This window comes from Salmo salar, chromosome ssa23 (assembly GCF_905237065.1).
Source record: "Salmo salar chromosome ssa23, Ssal_v3.1, whole genome shotgun sequence".
NCBI classification, from domain to species: domain Eukaryota; kingdom Metazoa; phylum Chordata; class Actinopteri; order Salmoniformes; family Salmonidae; genus Salmo; species Salmo salar.
Window position 1 is genome coordinate 47,258,868 of NC_059464.1, and position 21,858 is coordinate 47,280,725.

The following is a 21,858-nucleotide window of genomic DNA, read 5'->3' on the forward strand; positions in this document are numbered from 1 at the left end:
CGTTGTTTACCTGAGTAGCCTTCTCCTCTAAGCATCTCTTTATATTAGCTTGTACTATATTGATTACAACTGAGAGCCCAGGGTAGGTCTGATGTCACTCGTTGGTTACTAGCTGCTACTATTAAGTGCTTGACTGACTGATCAGGTACTGGCTCAGTCTACCTGTCAGCTGGGTGTCCATATGGTACAGACAGGTATTACCAAGCAGAAGGGCTCTGATTGGGCCCTACCCCTTTGGGTCCTGGTCAAAAAATACTGTATATAGGGAATAGTACTGCATTGGGCTGAGGTAACAACGGGCTGGGGTAACAACGGGCTGGGGTAACAACGGGCTGGGGTAACAACGGGCTGGGGTAACAACGGGCTGGGGTAACCACGGGCTGGGGTAACAACGGGCTGGGGTAACAACGGGCTGGGGTAACAACGGGCTGGGGTAACAACGGGCTGGGGTAACAACGGGCTGAGGTAACAACGGACTGAGGTAACCACGGGCTGAGGTAACAACGGGCTGGGGTAACAACGGGCTGAGGTAACAATAGGCTGACAACAATAGCCACTAAAAGTGCAAGAGAATCACAGACATGCATGTATCTCTCCCAGTGCCTGCTTCCATCTACAACAAGACACAGACTGTGAGGATATTAATAGCCAATAAAACTGTGTCGGAGGAGCAACAAGGAGCACGAGAGGCGCTGGAGCTTATCTAGATACAGCTTATCTATACATCTATATAATACCATAGCAGATTACACACACAAAGTATGCATACCAAATGGCACCCTGTTCCCTGTATAGTGTCCTCCTTTTGACCCAGAGTCCTTTGCACTATATAGGGAATAGGGTGCCATTTGGGACGAAGGCCATGACCAATAGGTGAATCAGGGTATGAGGCCTGGGAGACTATCGGAGAGTGACTAGGTAGTGTTTAATTCAACACTTCCTCTTTCCTCTCTTATCTCTCCAGTCATCTTCTCTCACTCTCTCTCCCATTGTTTCGCACAGCCAGGTGCTGGCACAAGACCAGGTTTCAGGGTAGGAGGGAGGGGGGGATAAGAGAGGGGCAGGGAAGGAGGGAGAGATGAGAGGGAGGGGATAAGAGAGGGGCAGGGAGGGAGGGAGGGAGGGAGGGAGGGAGGGAGGGAGGGAGGGAGAGATGAGAGGGAGGAGGGAGGGGATGAGAGAGAGGGAGGGAGGATGTGGATGGGAGCATGCTCCCTCTGCTGTCTCCTGAAGTCCACGATCAGCTCCTTTGTTTTGTTGACGTTGAGAGGGAGGTTATTTTCCTGGCACCACTCCAGCAGTGCCCTCAACTCCCTGTAGGCCGTCTCGTCGTTGTTGGTAAATCAAGCCTACCACTGTTGTGTTGTCTGGAAACTTGATAATTGATTTGGAGACATGCGTGGCCACGCAGTCATGGGTGAACAGGGAGTCCACGAGGAGGATCAGCGTAGAGGAGGTGTTATTTCACTGTTACCGCTGGTTATAATACGTGCAAAGCAATTGCCATGTGTAGACAACTGATCATTGGGACAGCGTCATTGAGCTGCTTTGAGACAAGCGTGGGGAACTCGTCTTGATAAATCATTTGAGTTTTGAGTCAGATTTGAGTTTTCACTGAATCTCTGTTCGGATATTTGGTCACAACTACGCTGGAAAATGTTAGCTAGGTTGAGGTGAGCGGTCATGATCATTAGTCTAGCAATTGAAAGCAACGCAGATATTGTCTACACACACACACACACACACACACACAAGGCCTATAGCCTGCCCGATGAGCTTCCCTGAGGTTTTCCTGAACTTTCCAATACTTTTCTGATGCATTTCAGTCACTTAGCCTACTGATGCCAATACTCATTTGTTCACTTTTCCCGTAGGCTATTCAAGTCCTTTGACATATTTTTGTATTGTTTAAAAAGGTAATAAGGCCTATATCATTTCAATAACAATATAGCTGAAGCCACTATTGGCTTCCTTGACTTAAAAAAATATATTATAATAATAAAAACATTTACATTTACATTTAGTCATTTAGCAGATGCTCTTATCCAGAGCGACTTACAAATTGGTGCATTCACCTTATGATATCCAGTGGAACAACCACTTTACAATAGTTTAAATATATATATATATATATGAGTCAGAAGAATATATATATATATATATAACCTTTATTTAATGTGTGTGTGTGTGTGTGTGTGTGTGTATGTATATATTGATCGTGTAATATATATATATATATATATATATAACCTTTATTTAATTATTTAACGTTATTTAACTAGACTTACTGAATCTATTCTCGGAATTGTAGGCTAGGCTACTTGCTGATTGATTATTTAAAATATTATTGTAACAGTAGGCCTACCTACACAGTAACCTCTTATGGGGGTTATTGACCACAATCCATTTAACTAATAATAATAAGTGGTGATTATCTGGCCTTGGGGGAAAGCACAGCTCATGGAAGAACACACAGCGCTGCAGGAAGGGCTGCAGGAAGTTCTGAAAAAAATGTACTGAAATACATTTGCCAAATTATGTAATTTCTCCTGTCTCTGTAAATAAATGAAATCATTGACAATACTACAACTATAATTTAGCAACAGAGGATCAATAGATTATTATGTATATATATTTTTTAAATGCTGTAGATTGTGTTTTGTCACAACTCGAGTTTTGGTGCAGGTACAGCCAAACTAGTGCAAAAATAATACTGTGATATTGTCGATACGACATTACATCAAAAATAATATCCCGATATGTAACTGTATCGATATCATTAATGTTCACCTCAGATCAGACATTAAACATTCTGCTAGTATATAAACTGGCTTCCAATGAGATGATGTCATAACAACCAGTTTTACTCGCTGGGTAGTTACAAATAAACATTAAAGGAAGAGGACTTCATAAAATATCGTGGCCAACACTGATTCTACCATGAAGGCATGATACAAGAGTCGTGGACTAGTGGGCCTCATTTACAGAAGTTCCCTATGAGTCTCAAATAGCACCCTATTCCCTATATAGTGCACTACTTTAGACCAGAGCCCTATGGCACCCTATTCCCTATATAGTGCACTACTTTAGACCAGAGCCCTATGGCACCCTATTCCCTATATAGTGCACTACTTTAGACCAGAGCCCTATGGCACCCTATTCCCTATATAGTGCACTACTTTAGACCAGAGCCCTATGGCACCCTATTCCCTACATAGTGCACTACGTTAGACCAAGGGCCCAAACCTATGTCACCTCTGCACTGTCTGTTACTTGACTGAAAAGCTCCAGATCTTTTATAAAGCAGTAGCCAGTAGCTCAATACTAATGTCCTTATACAGCATATCATTACACGATCAATATCAATCATCATTACACGATCAATATCAGTCATCATCACACGATCAATATCAGTCATCATCACACAATCAATATCAATCATCATTACACGATCAATATCAGTCATCATTACACAATCAATATCAGTCATCATTACACGATCAATATCAGTCATCATTACACAATCAATATCCGTCATCATCACACGATCAATATCAGTCATCATCATCGGGGCCTTCCCTGTAGTTCAGTTGGTAGAGCATGGTGTTTGCAACACCAGGGTTGTGGGTTCGATTCCCACGGGGGGCCAGCACAGTAAAAAAAAAAAAAAAATAATGAAATTGTATGAAATGTATGCATTCACTACTGTAAGTCGCTCTGGATAAGAGCGTCTGCTAAATGACTAAAATGTAAATGTAAATCACACGATCAATATCAGTCATCATCACACGATCAATATCAGTCATCATTACACAATCAATATCCGTCATCATTACACAATCAATATCCGTCATCATCACACGATCAATATCAGTCATCATCACACGATTACACGATCAATATCCGTCATCATCACACGATCAATATCAGTCATCATCACACAATCAATATCAGTCATCATTAAATGATGCTGCTGGCTTGCTTCTGAAGCTCAGCAGGGTTTGTCCTGGTTGGTTCCTGGATGGGAGACCAGGTGCTGTTGGAGGGCCAGTAGGAGGCACTCTTTTCTCTGGTCTAAAAAAATATCCCAGTGCCCCAGGGCAGTGATTCGGGACATTGCCCTGTGTAGGATGCTGTCTTTCAGATGGCATGTTAAATGGGTGTCCTGACTCTCTGTGGTCACTAAAGATCCCATGGCACTTATCGTAGGGTGTTAACCCCGGTGTCCTGGCTAAATTCCCAATCTGACCCTCATACCATCACGGCCATCTAATTATCCCCAGCTTCCAGTTGGCTCATTCATCCCCCCTCCTCTCCCCTGTAACTATTCCCCAGGTTGTTGCTGTAAATGAGAACGTGTTCTCAGTCAACTTACCTGGTAAAATAAGGGATAAATAAAATATAGCTTCTGACTTAACCCTAACATTATAGAACTTAATCCTAACATTATAGAACTTAATCAACACTATATAACTTAATTTAGCCTCTGACCTAAACCTTAACCCTGAATCAACATTGTATAACTTAAATATAGCCTCTGACCTAGAAGAGATCACGATTTTGACCTATGATCCAGCCTCTGTGATCAGACATTTACAACTTACCAGAGTCGGCATCCCTAGCTGCGTCCTCAGACCAGCTGGCTGGTGTGTTTACGGACATATTCAATCAATCCCTATCCTAGTCCGCTGTTCCCACATGCTTCAAGAGGGCCACCATTGTTCCTGTTCCCAGGAAAGCTAAGGTAACTGAGGTAAATGACTATTGCCCCGTCGCACTCACTTCCGTCATCATGAAGTGCTTTGAGAGACTAGTCAAGGATCATATCACCTCCACTCTACCTGACACCCGAGACCCACTCCAATTTGCTTACCGCCCCAATAGGTCCACAGACGACACAATCGCAATCACACTGCACACTGCCCTAACCCATCTGGACAAGAGGAATACCTATGTAAGAATGCTGTTCATCGACTACAGCTCAGCATTTAACACCATAGTACCCTCCAAACTCGTCATTAAGTTTGAGACCCTGGGTCTCGACCCCGCCCTGTGCAACTGGGTCCTGGACTTTGACGGGACGCCCCCAGGTGGTGAGGGTAGGTAACAACATCTCCACCCCGCTGATCCTCAACACTGGGGCCCCACAAGGGTGCGTTCTCAGCCCTCTCCTGTACTCCCTGTTCACCCATGCCTGCTTGGCCATGCACGCCTCCAACTCAATCATCAAGTTTCCAGACACACGAGATGGCCTACAAGGAGGAGGTGTGGGCCCTCGGAGTGTGGTGTCAGGAAAATCAACCCTACACTCAATGTCAACAAAACAAAGGAGATGATCGTGGACTTCAGGAAACAGCAGAGGGAGCAGCCCCCCGTCCACATTGACGGGACAGTAGTGGAGAGGGTGGAGAGTTTTAAGTTCCTTGGCGTACACATCACGGACAAACTGAAATGGTCCACCCACACAGACAGTGTGGTGAAGAAGGCGCAACAGCGCCTCTTCAACCTCAGGAGGCTGAAGAAATTTGGCTTGTCACCAAAAACACTCAAACTTTTACAGATGCACAATCGAGAGCATCCTGTCGGGCTGTATCACCGCCGGGTACGGCAACTGCTCCGCCCATAACTGGAAGGCTCTCCAGAGGGTAGTGAGGTCTGCACAACGCATCACCTGGGGCAAACTACCTGCCCTCCTGGACACCTACACCACCCAATGTCACAGGAAGGCCAAAAAGATCATCAAGGGCAACAACCACCCGAGCCAATGCCTGTTCACCCCGCTATCATCCAGAAGGCGAGGTCAGTACAGGTGCATCAAAGCTGGAACCGAGAGACTGAAAAACAGCTTCTATCTCAAGGCCATCAGACTGTTGAACAGCCATTACTAACATTGAGTGGCTGCTGCCAACATACTGACTCAACTTTAGCCACTTTAATAATTAAAAATTGGATGTAATAAATATATCACAAGTCACTTTAAACAATGCCACTTTATATAATGTTTACATACCCTACATTACTCATCTCATATGTATATACTGTATTCCATACCAACTACTGCATCTTGCCTATGCCGTTCGGCCATCGCTCATCCATATATTTATATGTACATATTCTTATTCATTCCTTTACACTTGTGTGTATAAGGTAGTTGTTGTGAAATTGTTAGATTACTTGTTAGATATTACTGCATGGTCGGAACTAGAAGCACAAGCATTTCGCTACCCTCGCATTAACATCTGCTAACCATGTGTATGTGACCAATAAAATTTGATTTGAATCGTCTTTTATGATATTTGCCCATATTCATAAAGCGCCTTGGAGTAGGATTTCTTTACATGTATTTTATCCTTATTTTACCAGGTAAGTTGACTGAGAACACATTCTCATTTACAGCAACAACCTGGGGAATAGTTACAGGGGAGAGGAGGGGGGATGAATGAGCCAATTGGAAGCTGGGGATGATTAGATGGCCATGATGGTATGAGGGTCAGATTGGGAATTTAGCCAGAACTTCATATAGCCTCTGACCTAACCCCTAACCCTGAATCAACATTATAAAACTTAATTTAGCCTCTGACCTAAATCTAACCTTGTATAACTTCCTATATGTCACACCCTGATCTGTTTAACCTGTCTTGTGCTTGTCTCCACCCCTCATCCATGCGTCGCCCATCTTCCCCATTATCCCCAGTGTATTTATACCTGTGTTTTCTGTTTGTCTGTTGCCAGTTCGTCTTGTCTCGTCAAGCCTACCAGCGTGTTTTTTCTCATACCTCTGTTTCGCTCTTGCCCCCGTTTGTCTAGTTTTTCCAGTTTTGACCACTCTGCCTGCCCTGACCCTGCCTGCCACTGCCCTGGATTAGTGACATTTGCCTTCCCTGACCTTGAGCCTGCCTGCCGTTCTGTACCTTACTGACTCTGAGCCTGCCTGCCATTCTGTACCTTACTGACCCTGAGCGTGCCTGCCGTTCTGTACCTTACTGACCCTGAGCCTGCCTGCCGTTCTGTACCTTACTGACCCTGAGCCTGCCTGCCGTTCTGTACCTTACTGACCCTGGATAACCGACCTCTGCCTGCCCTTGACCTGTCCTCTGCCTGCCCCCTGTTTTGTTAATAAAAATCTGTGATTCGAATTCGTCTGCATCTGAGTCTTATCCTGAGTTCTGATAATATAGCCTCTGACCTAGAAGAGATGAACTGGTCTACTGCTTGAGTTCCTGCATCGCTTATAGAATATTACCTTCAAAATATGTTCTGAACACCAGTACCGATTTCAGTCCACTTTAAAACACACATCTTATTGCATATTATGTATTATCCATAAGAATAGCAGAAGTATTCCCATGCTAAACAGTGTCTGGACTACAGTAATACAGAACATTCATACAAAATATGATACTGTGGTATATATATTTTCCTATGTGCCTCCCTAGGCCCTGAGTAGCAGAAACGGAGATTAGAACAGTAAAACAGGCTGTTGGTTATTCCCAGCCTCCTCGGTGGGAACGACTAGAGTAGGGATTGGCTGTTAAATTCAATTCGATTGGAGATACACAACACATTCCCCGTCTCTCGTCACAATCCGTTCAGCCGTCACTGAGAACCACATACCAGATGTTTAACAGGGTCGTTAGCATAATGAAAAACTACTATTTCTTGCCCTCGACCTAGCTCAAGATCTAAACATTGGGCTGAATATTTTTGCAGGTGCAACAGTTTATTACATTCATAGGGAAGGGAAAATGGATATCTAGTCAGTTGCACAACTGAATGTATTTTTCCACATTTAACCCAATCCTTCCTGACTCACAGAGGTGCAGGGGGCTACCTTAACTAACATCCATGTCATCAGGAAACACAGGGAGCGCTTGTTGTTTGGCAGAACAGCAGATTTTAAAGGCTTGGGGATTAGAACCAGTGACCTTTCGGTTACTGGCCCAATGCTCTTAACCACTAGGCTACCTGCCGCTCCATTGTGCCAATAGAGAGCCAACGATATGCTACCTTTTTGTAGCATTGCTAACAATGCTAATATCTTTTTCAGAGCTATAAAAGCGGGATCCAGCTTCTCTGTTGCTAGCTAAGCAATGTAACGTTATACTAGGGGTGTATTCATTACGCCCATTCTGCTGCAAAACATTTCTTAAAACGAGGAGGGACCAATCAAAGCTCCTGTTTAAAGTTGCACACCAATGTTGGCTAGCTATATTTGGTTACTGGAGGTTTATACACAGATTAGTCATAAGTAGGCCCAAATGGAATCTCAGGGAATTCTTTCTGTTTTTTTGCATAAAGCTTTTAGTTTACCTCACGCAGTTGAAATAAAGGTAATCTTTAGATGTAGAACATTTAAACTTTTCAGTACAAACAGTGTAAAAGGATATGAAAACAGTAAGTCAATAAATAAATAAATTAATAAATACAAGACATAAAAAGTGCCATAAAGTGTCTTGAGAGACAGAGACAGAGAGAGAGGGACAGAGAGAGAGAGACAGAGAGACAGAGAGAGAGACAGAGAGACAGAGAGACAGAGAGAGAGACAGAGAGACAGAGACAGAGAGAGAGAGACAGAGAGAGAGAGAGACAGAGAGACAGAGAGAGAGAGACAGAGAGAGAGAGAGAGATAGAGAGAGAGACAGAGAGAGAGAGACAGAGAGAGAGACAGAGAGAGAGAGAGAGAGAGAGAGATGTGCTGTGGGAAGAGTGAACTATTTTCTGCCTGGATGATATTCACTACAAAAGTATGTGGACACCTGCTCGTCGAACATCACATTCCAAAATCATGGGCATTAATATGGAGTTGGTCCCCCCCACTTTGCTGCTATAACAGCCTCCACTCTTCTGGGAAGGCTTTCCACTAGATGTTGGAACATTAATGTGGGGACTTGCTTCCATTCAGCCACAAGAGCATTATTGAGGTTGGGCACTGATGTTGGGCGATTAGGCCTGGCTCGCAGTCGGCATTCCAATTCATCCAAAAGGTTTTCGATGGGGTTGAGGTCAGGGCTCTGTGCAGGCCAGTTAAGTTCTTCTACACCGATCTCGACAAACAATTTCTGTATGGACCTCGCTTTGTGCACTGGGGCATTGTCATGCTGAAACAGGAAAGGGCCTTCCCCAAACTGTTTCCTTAAAGTTGGGAGCCCTGAATTGTCTAAAATGTCATTGTATGCTGTAGCGTAAAGATTTCCCTTCACTGGAATTAAGGGGCTTAGCCTGAACCATGAAAAACAGTCCCAGACCATTATTCCTCCTCCACCAAACTTTACAGTTGACACTATGCATTCGGGCAGGTAGCGTTCTCCTGGCATCTGCCAAACCCAGATTTGTCTGTCGGACTTCCAGATGGTAAAGTGTGATTCATCACTCCAGAGAACACGTTTCCACTGCTCCAGAGTCCAATGGCGGCGAGCTTAACACCACTCCAGCCGACGCTTGATGTTAGGCATGTGTGCGGCTGCTCGGCCATGGAAACCCATTTCATGAAGCTCCAGACTAACAGTTCTTGTGCTGACGTTACTTCCAGAGGCAGTTTGGAACTCGGTAGTGAGTGTTGCAACTGAGGACAGACGATTATTACGCACTTCAGCACTCGGCGGTCCCGTTCCGTGAGCTTGTGTGGCCTACCACTTCGCGGCTGAGCCATTGTTGCTCCTAGACGTTTCCACTTCACAATAACATTACTTACAATTGACCGGGGGCAGCTCTAGCATGGCAGAAATTTGACGAACTGACTTGTTTGAAAGGTGGCATCCTATGACGGTTCCAGTTTGAAAGTCACTGAGCTCTTTAGTATGGGCCATTCTACTGCCAATGTTTAGCTATGGAGATTGCATGGCTGTGTGCTCTATTTTATACACCTGTCAGCAACGGTGTGGCTGAAAAATCCAAATCCACTCATTTGAAGGGGTGTCCACATACTTTTGATAATGTTGGGGCAGCAGGTAGCCTTGTGGTTAGAGCGTTGGGCCAGTAACTCGAATCCCCGAGCTGACAAGGTAAAAATCTGTCGTTCTGCACTTGAACAAGGCAGTTAACCCACTGTTCCTAGGCTGTCATTGAAAATAAGAATTTGTTCTCAACTGACTTGCCTAGTTAAATAAAAGGTTAAATAAAATGAATGTAGCCTATACAACTCAGACCGTAAACTTTAATTCAATAACATAATGTTTTTGTATGTAGAAACTAAGATCGAAGAATTTAATTCACAAAAATAAATGTAACACTATAATACCCTGAGAACTTAATGTCTGAATTTGAATCACTAGAGTCTGAAGAGTCATACAGGCCACCAGATGAACAAACAAAACCTAAAGAGGTGTAGACAGGAATGTAACCGGGCCAACATCATTTCCTACATACCTGTTCAGCACAATACATTTCTGCCAAGAACATTCCATAACTTTGCAACCTGCTCACCTCCCTACAATACAGTTTAAATGTATGGATGTAAGTATGACCTACAGTAATTCTAACAGAGAGAGAGAGAGAACAAGAGAGACAGAGAGAGGGAGAGCAAGAGAGAGAGCGAGAGCGAGAGAGAGAGCGAGAGCGAGCGAGCGAGAGAGCAAGAGAGAGAGAGAGCAAGAGAGAGAGAGCAAGCGAGAGAGCGAGAGCAAGAGAGAGAGAGCAAGAGAGAGAGAGAGAGCGCACGAGAGCGAGAGAGAGCGAGTGAGAGAGCGAGTGAGAGCGTGAGAGAGAGAGCGAGAGAGAGAGCGACCGAGCGAGAGAGAGCGAGAGAGAGAGCGAGTGAGAGAGAGAGAGAGTGAGAGAGAGAGTGAGAGAGAGAGAAAGCGATAGCGAGAAAGCGAGAGCGAGAGAAAGCGAGAGCGAGAGAAAGCGAGAGCGAGAAAGCGAGAGCGAGAAAGCGAGAGAGAAAGCGAGAGAGAGAGAGTGAGAGCGAGAGAGCTGTGCTGTCCAATATTTAGAGCAGGGCAGGGTGAGGAGTGAGCCCGTGTGAGAGTTCACTCTTCAGCATTGCCGATGAACTTGGAAACAGGAAGCATCTCATATTTTTAAGACAGGCTTCTCCTGTTCTGAGTTAACAGGTTCTGGTACTGTGAGAATAGTTTTTCTACATCTACAGATGTGGTGGGAAGCCACAAGTACAGAGAAGCAACACGAGCCAGAGTTGGCAGCCTGTCTTGCCTCGCTGCTCTGGCCTCTCTGGCATCCGTTTTATCTATAACCACTCCTCTTCACTCATAACAGGGATGATGTGCACATAGTCCTTCCTCTCTTTCCTGGACCCTTCCACTCAGACTGAACATATGAATATAGTTCCAGAGAGCCTCTACCACAGGCTAAATGGAACATTCTCTCATGGCAACCTTGAAGAGCTACACCCATCTCTCTCTCGCTCTCTCTTGCTCTGGAAAGTTCTCCTCCAGCTGAGTGGTGGTGTGGTGGCACCAAGAGCATGTGAAGGTCCTGCAGCTGAGTGGTGGCACCAAGAGCATGTGAAGGTCCTGCAGCTGAGTGGTGGTGTGGTGGCATCAAGAGCATGTGAAGGTCCTGCAGCTGAGTGGTGGTGTGGTGGCACCAAGAGTATGTGAAGGTCCTGCAGCTGAGTGGTGGCACCAAGAGCATGTGAAGGTCCTGCAGCTGAGTGGTGGCACCAAGAGTATGTGAAGGTCCTGCAACTGCGTGGTGGTGTGGGGGTGCCAGTCATCTGCCTCTGCCGTGCCCTATCAAATCACTTACATATCTGTTAAATTTAACCCTGGAATGTAATGAAACTCCAAAGATCTGGAAATCAGCATTTGTCCTATCACTTTTAAAAGGGGAGATCCAACTCTTTTAAATAATTATAGGCCGATCTCAAAGCTGTCACACCTGGTGAAAATACTTGAAACCCTTATGAGTGAATAGCTAAAATAGTTTTTATATACTAACTCTATTTTATCAATGTACCAATCGGGGTTCAGGAAGAAGCATAGCACAATTACAGCAGCGATGAAGGTTTTAAATGATATCACTGAAGCCCTTGACAAAAAAACAGCACTGTGTGTCACTTTTCATTGATCTCTCTAAGGCTTTTGATACAGTTGATCATGCTATACTGAGGCAGAGATTGTCGAGTGTAGGTCTTTCAGAGCATACAGTTGCATACTTTGCTAACTATCTCTCTGATAGAACTCAGTGCACTCAATTTAATGGGCTCATGTCTGTTAAATTGTCTATCTGTAATGGTGTACCCCAGGGCACTGTACTTGGTCCCCTCTTATTCACTAATTATATAAATAATTTAGACAAAAATGTGCTAAATGCGCAACTTCACATGTATGCTGATGATACTGTTATTTATTGTTGTGCCTCGTCTCTCACAAAAGCTTTCCAGAACTTGCAAATTGCTTTTTATACTGTTCAACATACCTTGTGCCAATTGAAGCTTATCCTCGATACTGACAAAACTAAACAAATGGTGTTTTCTATAGCAAGAAATAGACCTCTGAACCTTTCACCTATTACTACCTGTCAGGGGAATGAGATTGAGACTGTAACCTCATAAATATCTTACGATTATAATTGATGACAGCCTCTTTTAAATTGCATATTCAACAACTTTCAATTTTTTTTTAACTGAAGTTGGGATTTTATTTTAGGAATAAGGTTTTATTTTACCTTTATTTAACCAGGTAGGCCAGTTGGGAACTAGGAGGAGGCTAGAAGAAGGCTAGTATCAGCTACATTTATGCCTTTACTAGACTATGGGGATATTTTATATATGAATGCTTCCGCTCAGTGTTTGAGATCAACTGACAACCTTTACCATGGACCATTGAGATTCATTTTAAAATGCAAAACCCTTATGCACCACTGCACTTTATATACCAGGGTTGGCTGGACTTCTCTAGTCACTCGTAGGCTCAGTCACTGGTATACTTTTATTTACTAAGCCATTTGGGTTTTACGACCATTTTATTTGGGCATTTTTATTGTTCAGAAATGTTTTATTGTTCATTCGCATGACTTTATCCTGCTAACTGTCCAAATGTCCGAACTGAATTTGGTAAAAGGGCTTTAATGTACTCTGCACCATCAGCTTGGAACGCCTTACAAAATACTTTTAAACTGGAAGAATGGTGTTTTTAAAACAGCTGATGAAGGATTTTGAGGCTGATTCCCTGACATGTCAATGTTTTTAATTTGCTGTTTTATGATTTTTGTTAGACTCTTCTGAATTCTATGATTTTTTTTACTCGATTACCTGTAGTTTTTCATGTTGTCTGTCTGCAATTGTGTAATGACTTGGTGCTGCCTATCTTGGCCAGGACACTCTTGAAAAAGCCCTTCCTGGTTAAATAAAGGTGAAATAAATACAAGAGCAAGTGAAGGTCCTGCAGCTTGTCGCTGATGTGGCTGATGGCTCTAATGTCTTCTCCAGCTTCTTAACTTTTTATGGATAGGGGGCAGTATTTTCACGGCCGGATAAAAACGTACCCTGGTAATCTGGTTATTACTCCTGCCCAGAAACTAGAATATGCATATAATTATTAGCTTTGGATAGAAAACACTCCAAAGTTTCTAAAACTGTTTGAATGGTGTCTGTGAGTATAACAGAACTCAAATCGCAGGCCAAAACCTGAGAAGATTTTGTACAGGAAGTACCCTGTCTGACCATTTCTTGGCCTTCTTTGCCATCTCTATCCAAAACAGAGTGTCTCTGCTGTAACGTGACACTTCCTGAGGCTCCCATAGGCTCTCAGAAGGCGGCAGAATGTTGAATGATGACTTTGCAGTCTCTGGCTGAAAAACAGTAGCGCATTTGGTAAGTGGTCGATCTGAGAACAATTAGACTGGGGCGCGCGTGCACGAAACGACTCCATGTTTACATTTTCAGTCTTTGAACGAAAACAACGACTCCCGGTCGGAATATTATCGCTTTTTTTACGAGAAAAATCGCATAAAAATTTATTTTAAACAGCATTTGACATGCTTCGAAGTACGGTAATGGAATATTTTGAAATTTTTTGTCACGATACGCGCCGGGCGCGTCACCCTTCGGATAGTGTCTTGAACGCACTAACAAAACACCGCTATGTGGATATAACTATGGATTATTTGGAACCAAAACAACATTGGGTGATGAAGTAGAAGTTCTGGGAGTGCATTCTGATGAAGAACAGCAAAGGTAATCCAATTTTTCTTATAGTAAATCTGAGTTTGGTGAGTACCAAACTTGGTGGGTGTCAAAATAGCTAGCCATGATGGCCGGGCTATCTACTCAGAATATTGCAAAATGTGCTTTCACCGAAAAGCTATTTTAAAATCGGACACCGCGATTGCATAAAGGAGTTCTGTATCTATAATTCTTAAAATAATTGTTATGTTTTTTTGTGAATGTTTATCGTGAGTAATTTAGTAAATTCACCGGAAGTGTTCGGTGGGAATGCTAGTTCTGAACGTCACATGCTAATGTAAAAAGCTGTTTTTTGATATAAATATGAACTTGATTGAACAAAACATGCATGTATTGTATAACATAATGTCCTAGGAGTGTCATCTGATGAAGATCATCAAAGGTTAGTGCTGCATTTAGCTGTGGTTTTGTTTTTTGTGACATTATATGCTAGCTTGAAAAATGGGTGTCTGATTATTTCTGGCTGGGTACTCTGCTGACATAATCTAATGTTTTGCTTTCGCTGTAAAGCCTTTTTGAAATCGGACAGTGTGGTTAGATAAAGGAGAATCTTGTCTTTAAAATGGTGTAAAATAGTCATATGTTTGAAAAATTGAAGTTTTCGGATTTTCGAGGAGTTTGTATTTCGCGCTACGCCCATCATTGGATATTGGAGCAGGTGTTCCGCTAGCGGAACGTCTAGATGTAAGAGGTTATTAAGGAGAACCACCAGCTACGGATTGGCTCCAGACCAGCTCCAGACTGTCTAGTACCATCGCTGCAACTCCCCTACGGACTCGGGAGAGGCGAAAGTCGAGAGCCACGCGTCTTCAGAAACACGCCCCTGCCAAGCCGCATTGCTAGCTTAACCTAGAAGCCAGCCGAACCAATGTGTTGGAGGAAACACAGTCCAGCTGGTGACTGGAGTCAGCGTGCACTGCGCCCGGCCCGCCACAAGGAGTCGCTAGAGCGCGACAGGACAAGAAAATCCCGGCCCGGCCATATACTTCTTACCTTGATGCTAATTCAGTACGTTCCATTTGACATTCCCTTGCCTGTCATCGTCAACTCATCTCTTGACATTTAATCCCAAAGATATCTGGTAGAGTTCTGCTAGCCGATCCGAGCCCGACGGGCCCCGACATTATACATCAGGTTAGGGCCGGGTTAGGGCCATTTCATCATCAATAACTAGGGTAAGGGCAGAGCTTCACTAAATTTGCTCTGCTGCTGCAGTAAAGTCATATCTGACAAAGATCATAACATGGTGTCCGAAGTCCTTCAACCTCATCCTAATATAAGACAATAAAGATTATTTCACAGAAAATAATAATGTTCCTTGAGTTTTGTCGGAGTTTAGAGTCTTCATTGAGCAGAGCAGCCTATGTGGGGCCGTTGCTATGGATACACAGACAAAATGAAGAATCCACTACATTACCTTGAAAGTTGCAGTACAAATCACATTATTGTGGAAGTACCTCCTCTAACAGTATGAATCAGGTTGTTTGAGAAGGTTTGAATCCTAAGCAACCTGCCTACACATTGTTTGAAGTACAATAGACCAACATAGCTACTGTAGTAGGTCAAAGTTGTGTGCTGGAAAACCTTGGTGGAGCATGGGTGAAGTAGGCATTGTGGTGCTCATGTGAATTTCCTTTATTTTTCGGCTTCAGACCAATGCTTTCTTCTCACTTAAAACACTGTTTTGTTTTTAATAAACCTTGTTTTGGTTGTGAAATAATACAAGTATTGTTTGTGGCTATACTATTTTATGTGCATTTTTGTGTGTATTTTATGTGTTTTGACCAGAGACATTTCTATACTTTTTTTTAATCCCAGTTATTCTTTCATAATTAAAACCTTATTATATTCAAATTTTAACATTCAGTTTTGTTTTTCTGCTTCTTATTAGGTAGCTACTATAAGAGTATTGTCTCCGTGTCCCTGTGACGTCTCTAAACTTCATATTTTTAACATTCATTTCCGGTTCCAAGCCTCATCATTGAACAGGTACCGAGGTTAAGGGTGTTGTCAAGGCAACGACACTACACATAAGATGACGTGAACAAACACCACAACAATAGATGAGGTGTGGAGTTTCAGAAGGCTCATCGGAGGGTGTATGGTTGTGGTATGCACCAGAAACAATACAGTACTGTCATTAGATAATCCGACGAGACAGTTCTGAATCAACTTCAAATGACACAGAAACCAACCTAACTCGTACTGCTAACATTCCAGATGGCTGGATCATTATATTGGGCCAACTCATATTGCTAACATTCCAGATGGCTGGATCATTATATTGGGCCAACTCATATTGCTAACATCCAAGATGGCTGGATCATTATATTGGGCCAACTCATATTGCTAACATCCAAGATGGCTGGATCATTATATTGGGCTGACTCATATTGCTACCATCCAAGATGGCTGGATCATTATATTGAGCCAACTCGTATTGCTAACATCCAAGATGGCTGGATCATTATATTGGGCTAACTCATATTGCTAACATCCAAGATGGCTGGATCATTATATTGGGCTAACTCATATTGCTAACATCCAAGATGGCTGGTTCGCTACTGAGACAGTGTGGTCTATCCACTATACAGTATGCCGGGATGTTTTCTATAAATTTCTCCTCTATAAGTCGTTACATTTTGATATAGTTGTTAGTACGTGTTCTCTTCTGTGTCTATAGTGAACACTGATTCGTCCACCTGTGTTAGTCTTTAACCCATTTTTCTTCTGTAAACATACAGCCACATTCCCACACAACACAACAACAACAGAAAAAAAACTGATCGGTACCTAGCTAATACACTTAGCAGAATTCATTACACACATGAAGTAGTGTACATACAGACAAAAGCTATTCTCCAATCAGTAGCTAGCTAGTTGTTTGGCGTTGAGAGTAGTATTGACACAGCTAGTGGCAAGGGGCAGCCTAGTGGCAAGGGGCCTAGTGGTTAGAACGTTGGACTAGTAACCGAAAGGTTGCAAGATTGAATCCCCGAGCTGACAAGGTCTATCATTCGGCCCCTGAACAAGGCAGTTAACCCACTGTTCCCCTGAACAAGGCAGTTAACCCACTGTTCCTAGTTTAAATGTTCCTGCCCTTTCTCATTTATTTATGGATAACGAATAAAATAGACTATGTAAATAAATGTTTAAAAAAAATATATAAAAAAAAAATGTACTAGGTAATTTGTGAAAATGTTTTTTGTTGTTGTATTGTTTTAATTTGTTTGGTCAGCAATTTAGTTCTTGCCAAAATGCCCTACGCAATCCTTATAAAACAACAATCCTTCAATCAAGATAGTTCCTATCAGGCTGCTTATTGGTGGTGTAACCGATGTGAAATGGCTAGTTAGTTAGCGGTGGTGTGCGCTAATAGCATTTCAATCAGTGACGTCACTCGCTCTGAGACTTGAAGTAGGGTTTCCCTTTGCGTTGCAAGGGCCGCGGCTTTTGTGGCGCGATGGGTAACGATGCTTCGTGGGTGTCAGTTGTTGATGTGTGCAAGGGTCCCTGGTTCGAGCCCAGGTTGGGGCGAAGAGAGGGACGGAACCTACACTGTTACAATGGTGCAGTTAAATTGTACTACTAGACCTACATTTTTTTTAAATGTTTAATTTAACTAGGAAAGTCAGTTAAGAACAAATTCTTATTTACAATGACAGCCTACCGGGGAACAGTGGGTTAACTGCCTTGTTCAGGTGCAGAACGACAGATTTTTACCTTGTCAGCTCGGGGATTTGATCCAGCAACCTTTCAGTTACTAGTCCAACGCTCTAACCACCAGGCTACCTGCCACCAGGCTACCTGCCACATGATGATCACAGCATACACCTGTTCGGTTTGCTCCTAGCATAGTTCCTAAAGACCTTCACTTGAAAAACAGGAAAAAAATATTGTTGTTTGACCTTCACTTGAAAAACAGGGAATATTACCTGTTGTTTGGCCATCTTGAGCCACCTTAGCAACAACATAGCCAGAAACACTTTTTCCAAATAGTCTTAATCTAAGATAAATCAATAAATCTGTAATTAAATTTAGCTGTTTTGCCAATGAGGTCTTATTAAGTCTCGCAATTTTACATCTAGCTAAAATGTTTAGTGCATGAAAACAAGTAATCTCTCGTTGAACTACAAAATAAAACGCACAAAAGGGCATAGACTTCGGCTACCAAACTTCGACTTGTCTCCAATTTTTTTTTAAATGTGTGCAAGAATAACCGAAGACACCTGTCGAAGACAAAAAACTAACAAAAATGTCACAAAATGTTGTCATAATATATACGCTAACTGTTTCGACCTGGAAGCATTCGGTAAGCTTTACACACACCAACACACACACACACACACACACACACACACACACACACACACACACACACGAAGAGATAGATTTAGACCTGTCAAGTCAATACCAATACTCTGGACTCGGGTAATAATGTCATAAACACAAGTCTATCTGTCACTGGACTCAGGTAATAATGTGGTGTTATATTGAAATTATATAATAAATACATGTAAAATAACTCATAATAGCTCCTACATCAACAATCAACCATCCAATGAACTAGCACAGAAGTGTTCATTTTCGACAACCATACCATTTTTATATAATTTTATTTTCAGGTTAAATCACTAGCCTGAAACAGCCCAAAAACAGAGGCTAATAACGTACATATAAATTGTGTGTGTGTTGGGGGGGGAGGGGGCATTATGAATAAATACATTAAGGACCGGAATGAATCCTTAAACTCTAGGGTCAAATTAGCCCTACATAGGACGCCTTACGGATAGGGTCAAATGCATGACGTTATCGTATCCATTCCAGAAACATGCAACAGACATACAACTGTGGAAAAAAAGGAGTAGGTATAGAAATGTCATAAAATAGTCCAACTATAGTCCTTACCTGCGCAACGCTGAACAAGCTAGGTCACCGCTCTTTCTCTCTTCTACGGATGGCACACTGTTGACAGTTTCAGTCCAAAACACTTTATTTCACTGCAACAATCAACAAAGTATCTCTTCAAATGTTCTGAACAGCAGTCAGTCTGGACGACTAGTTAGTAGCGCTAATGGTCAAGGCGACACGTAGCCTCCTATGTTGATACCAGAGCGATCTGACGTTGCGGTATTTACTGTGTTGGTATTCAAATAAAGTGATACGTAAATATATATCTATATGTATGTTTGCTCCTGTGGTAGCTGTTGATATCGGGCAGCCCAGACCGACGACAGTTTGGGGAAGGAGCTAGAGAGAGAGAGCAGGTGAGTGACAGGTGAGTGTGCGGGAAGGGGAGGAGCACAGCCGTCGTGGTGGCGGGGTATAGTATTCCAGATAGTGATGATCTATTATATTGACCAGATAGTGACGGTCTATTATATTGACCAGATAGTGATGGTCTATTATATTGACCAGATAGTGATGGTCTATTATATTGACTAGATAGTGATGATCTATTATATTGACTAGATAGTGATGGTCTATTATATTGACCAGATAGTGATGGTCTATTATATTGACCAGATAGTGATGGTCTATTATATTGACCAGATAGTGATGGTCTATTATATTGACCAGATAGTGATGGTCTATTATATTGACCAGATAGTGATGGTCTATTATATTGACCAGATAGTGATGGTCTATTATATTGACCAGATAGTGATGGTCTATTATAATGACTAGATAGTGATGGTGTATTATATTGACCAGATAGTGATGGTCTATTATATTGACCAGATAGTGATGGTCTATTATATTGACTAGATAGTGATGGTCTATTATATTGACCAGATAGTGATGGTCTATTATATTGACCAGATAGTGATGGTCTATTATATTGACCAGATAGTGATGGTCTATTATATTGACTAGATAGTGATGGTCTATTATATTGACCAGATAGTGATGGTCTATTATATTGACCAGATAGTGATGGTCTATTATATTGACCAGATAGTGATGGTCTATTATATTGACCAGATAGTGATGGTCTATTATATTGACCAGATAGTGATGGTCTATTATATTGACTAGATAGTGATGGTCTATTATATTGACCAGATAGTGATGATCTATTATATTGACCAGATAGTGATGGTCTATTATATTGACAAGAGAGTCGAGGGACCACTGGAATAATTAAAATACATGTCCTCAATGATGGAAAGCAGGCGGGAGGTCAGGTGGCACCATTCTAGCCAATGAGAGTGCATACATGCAAAAAAGTCATATTTTTTTGGCCGTGAAAAGAATGTTTCCCGTCTTAAATTTGCCTATAGCCAGGAAAATAAACCCACGAAGTGAGGATTATTTTGTTGTTGTATGGAGGTAAATGAGATTGTCGAATTTAGTCAACAAAAAATATAATTTCTAATTTTGCTACGTGAGGATTATGTGATGAAATAGAAGTTTCGTAGTGGTTAGGTTCTAACGAATGCACTGATTGATAGAATTGGACTCACACATAGCCACAAAGATGTTTGGGGAGCAAAGTAAACATTTGCCCTTGCTACAGACAGCTATATACAGGACTAGTAAAGAAAGGCCTACCAATTTGGTGAAGAAAAAACATTTTTACTATTTTCTGCATTGTAGAATAATAGTGAAGACATCAAAACTATGAAATAACACATATGGAATCATGTTGTAACCAAAAAAAGTGTTAAACAAATCAAAATATGTTTTATATTTGAGATTTTTCAAAGTAGCCACCCTTTGCCTTGATGACAGCTTTGCACACTCTTAGCATTTTGTCAACCAGCTTCCTGAGGTAGTCACTTGGAATGCATTTCAGTCACTGACGTGGTCTTCCTGTCTGGGTTGGCGCCCCCCTCGGGTTCGTGCCGTGGGGGAGATCTCCGTGGGCTATACTCGGCCTTGTCTCAGGATAGTAAGTTGGTGGTTGAAGACATCCCTCTAGTGGTGTGGGGCCTGTGCTTTGGCAAAGTGGGTGGGGTTATATCGTGCCTGTTTGGCCCTGTCCGGTATCGTCAGACGGGGCCACAGTGACTCCTGACCCCTCCTTTCTCAGCCTCAGCCAGTATTTATACTGCAATAGTTTGTGTCGGGGAGCTAGGGTCAGTCTGTTATATCTGGAGTATTTCTCCTGTCTTATCCGGTGTCCTGTGTGAATTTTAGTATGCTCTCTAATTCTCTCTCTTTCTCTCGGAGGACCTAAGCCCTAGGACCATGCCTCAGGACTACCTGGCCTGATGACTCCTTGCTGTTCCCAGTCCACCTGGTCGTGCTGCTGCTACAGTTTCAACTGTTCTGCCTGCGGCTATGGAACCCTGACCTGTTCACCGGACGTGCTACCTGTCCCAGACCTGTTGTCCCAGACCTGCTGGAACCCTGACCTATTCACCGGACGTGCTACCTGTCCCAGACCTGTTGTCCCAGACCTGCTGGAACCCTGACCTGTTCACCGGACGTGCTACCTGTCCCAGACCTGTTTTTTTAAACTCTCTAGAGACAGCAGGAGCGGTAGAGATACTCTGAGTAATCAGCTATGAAAAGACAACTGACATTTACTCCTGAGGTGCTGACCTGTTGCACCCTCTACAACCACTGTGATTATTATTATTTGACCCTGCTGGTCATCTATGAACATCTTGGCCATGTTCTGTTATAATCTCCACCCGTCACAGCCAGAAGAGGACTGGCCACCCCTCATAGCCTGGTTCCTCTCTAGGTTTCTTCCTTGGTTC

The 21,858-nt window shown here is 42.7% G+C and overlaps 1 protein-coding gene across 1 annotated transcript in view; it reads right to left on the reverse strand.

Moving 5' to 3' along the window:
* LOC106584800 (epidermal growth factor receptor kinase substrate 8-like protein 2) overlaps nucleotides 1–19,386 on the reverse strand; it is a 97,595-nt gene extending 78,209 nt beyond the window's left edge. The window contains exon 1 of the mRNA XM_045706542.1: nucleotides 19,055–19,386. The gene's annotated coding sequence lies outside the window, so the exon portion shown is untranslated. The remainder of the gene's footprint in view (nucleotides 1–19,054) is intronic.
* Nucleotides 19,387–21,858: the final 2,472 nt, after the last annotated feature.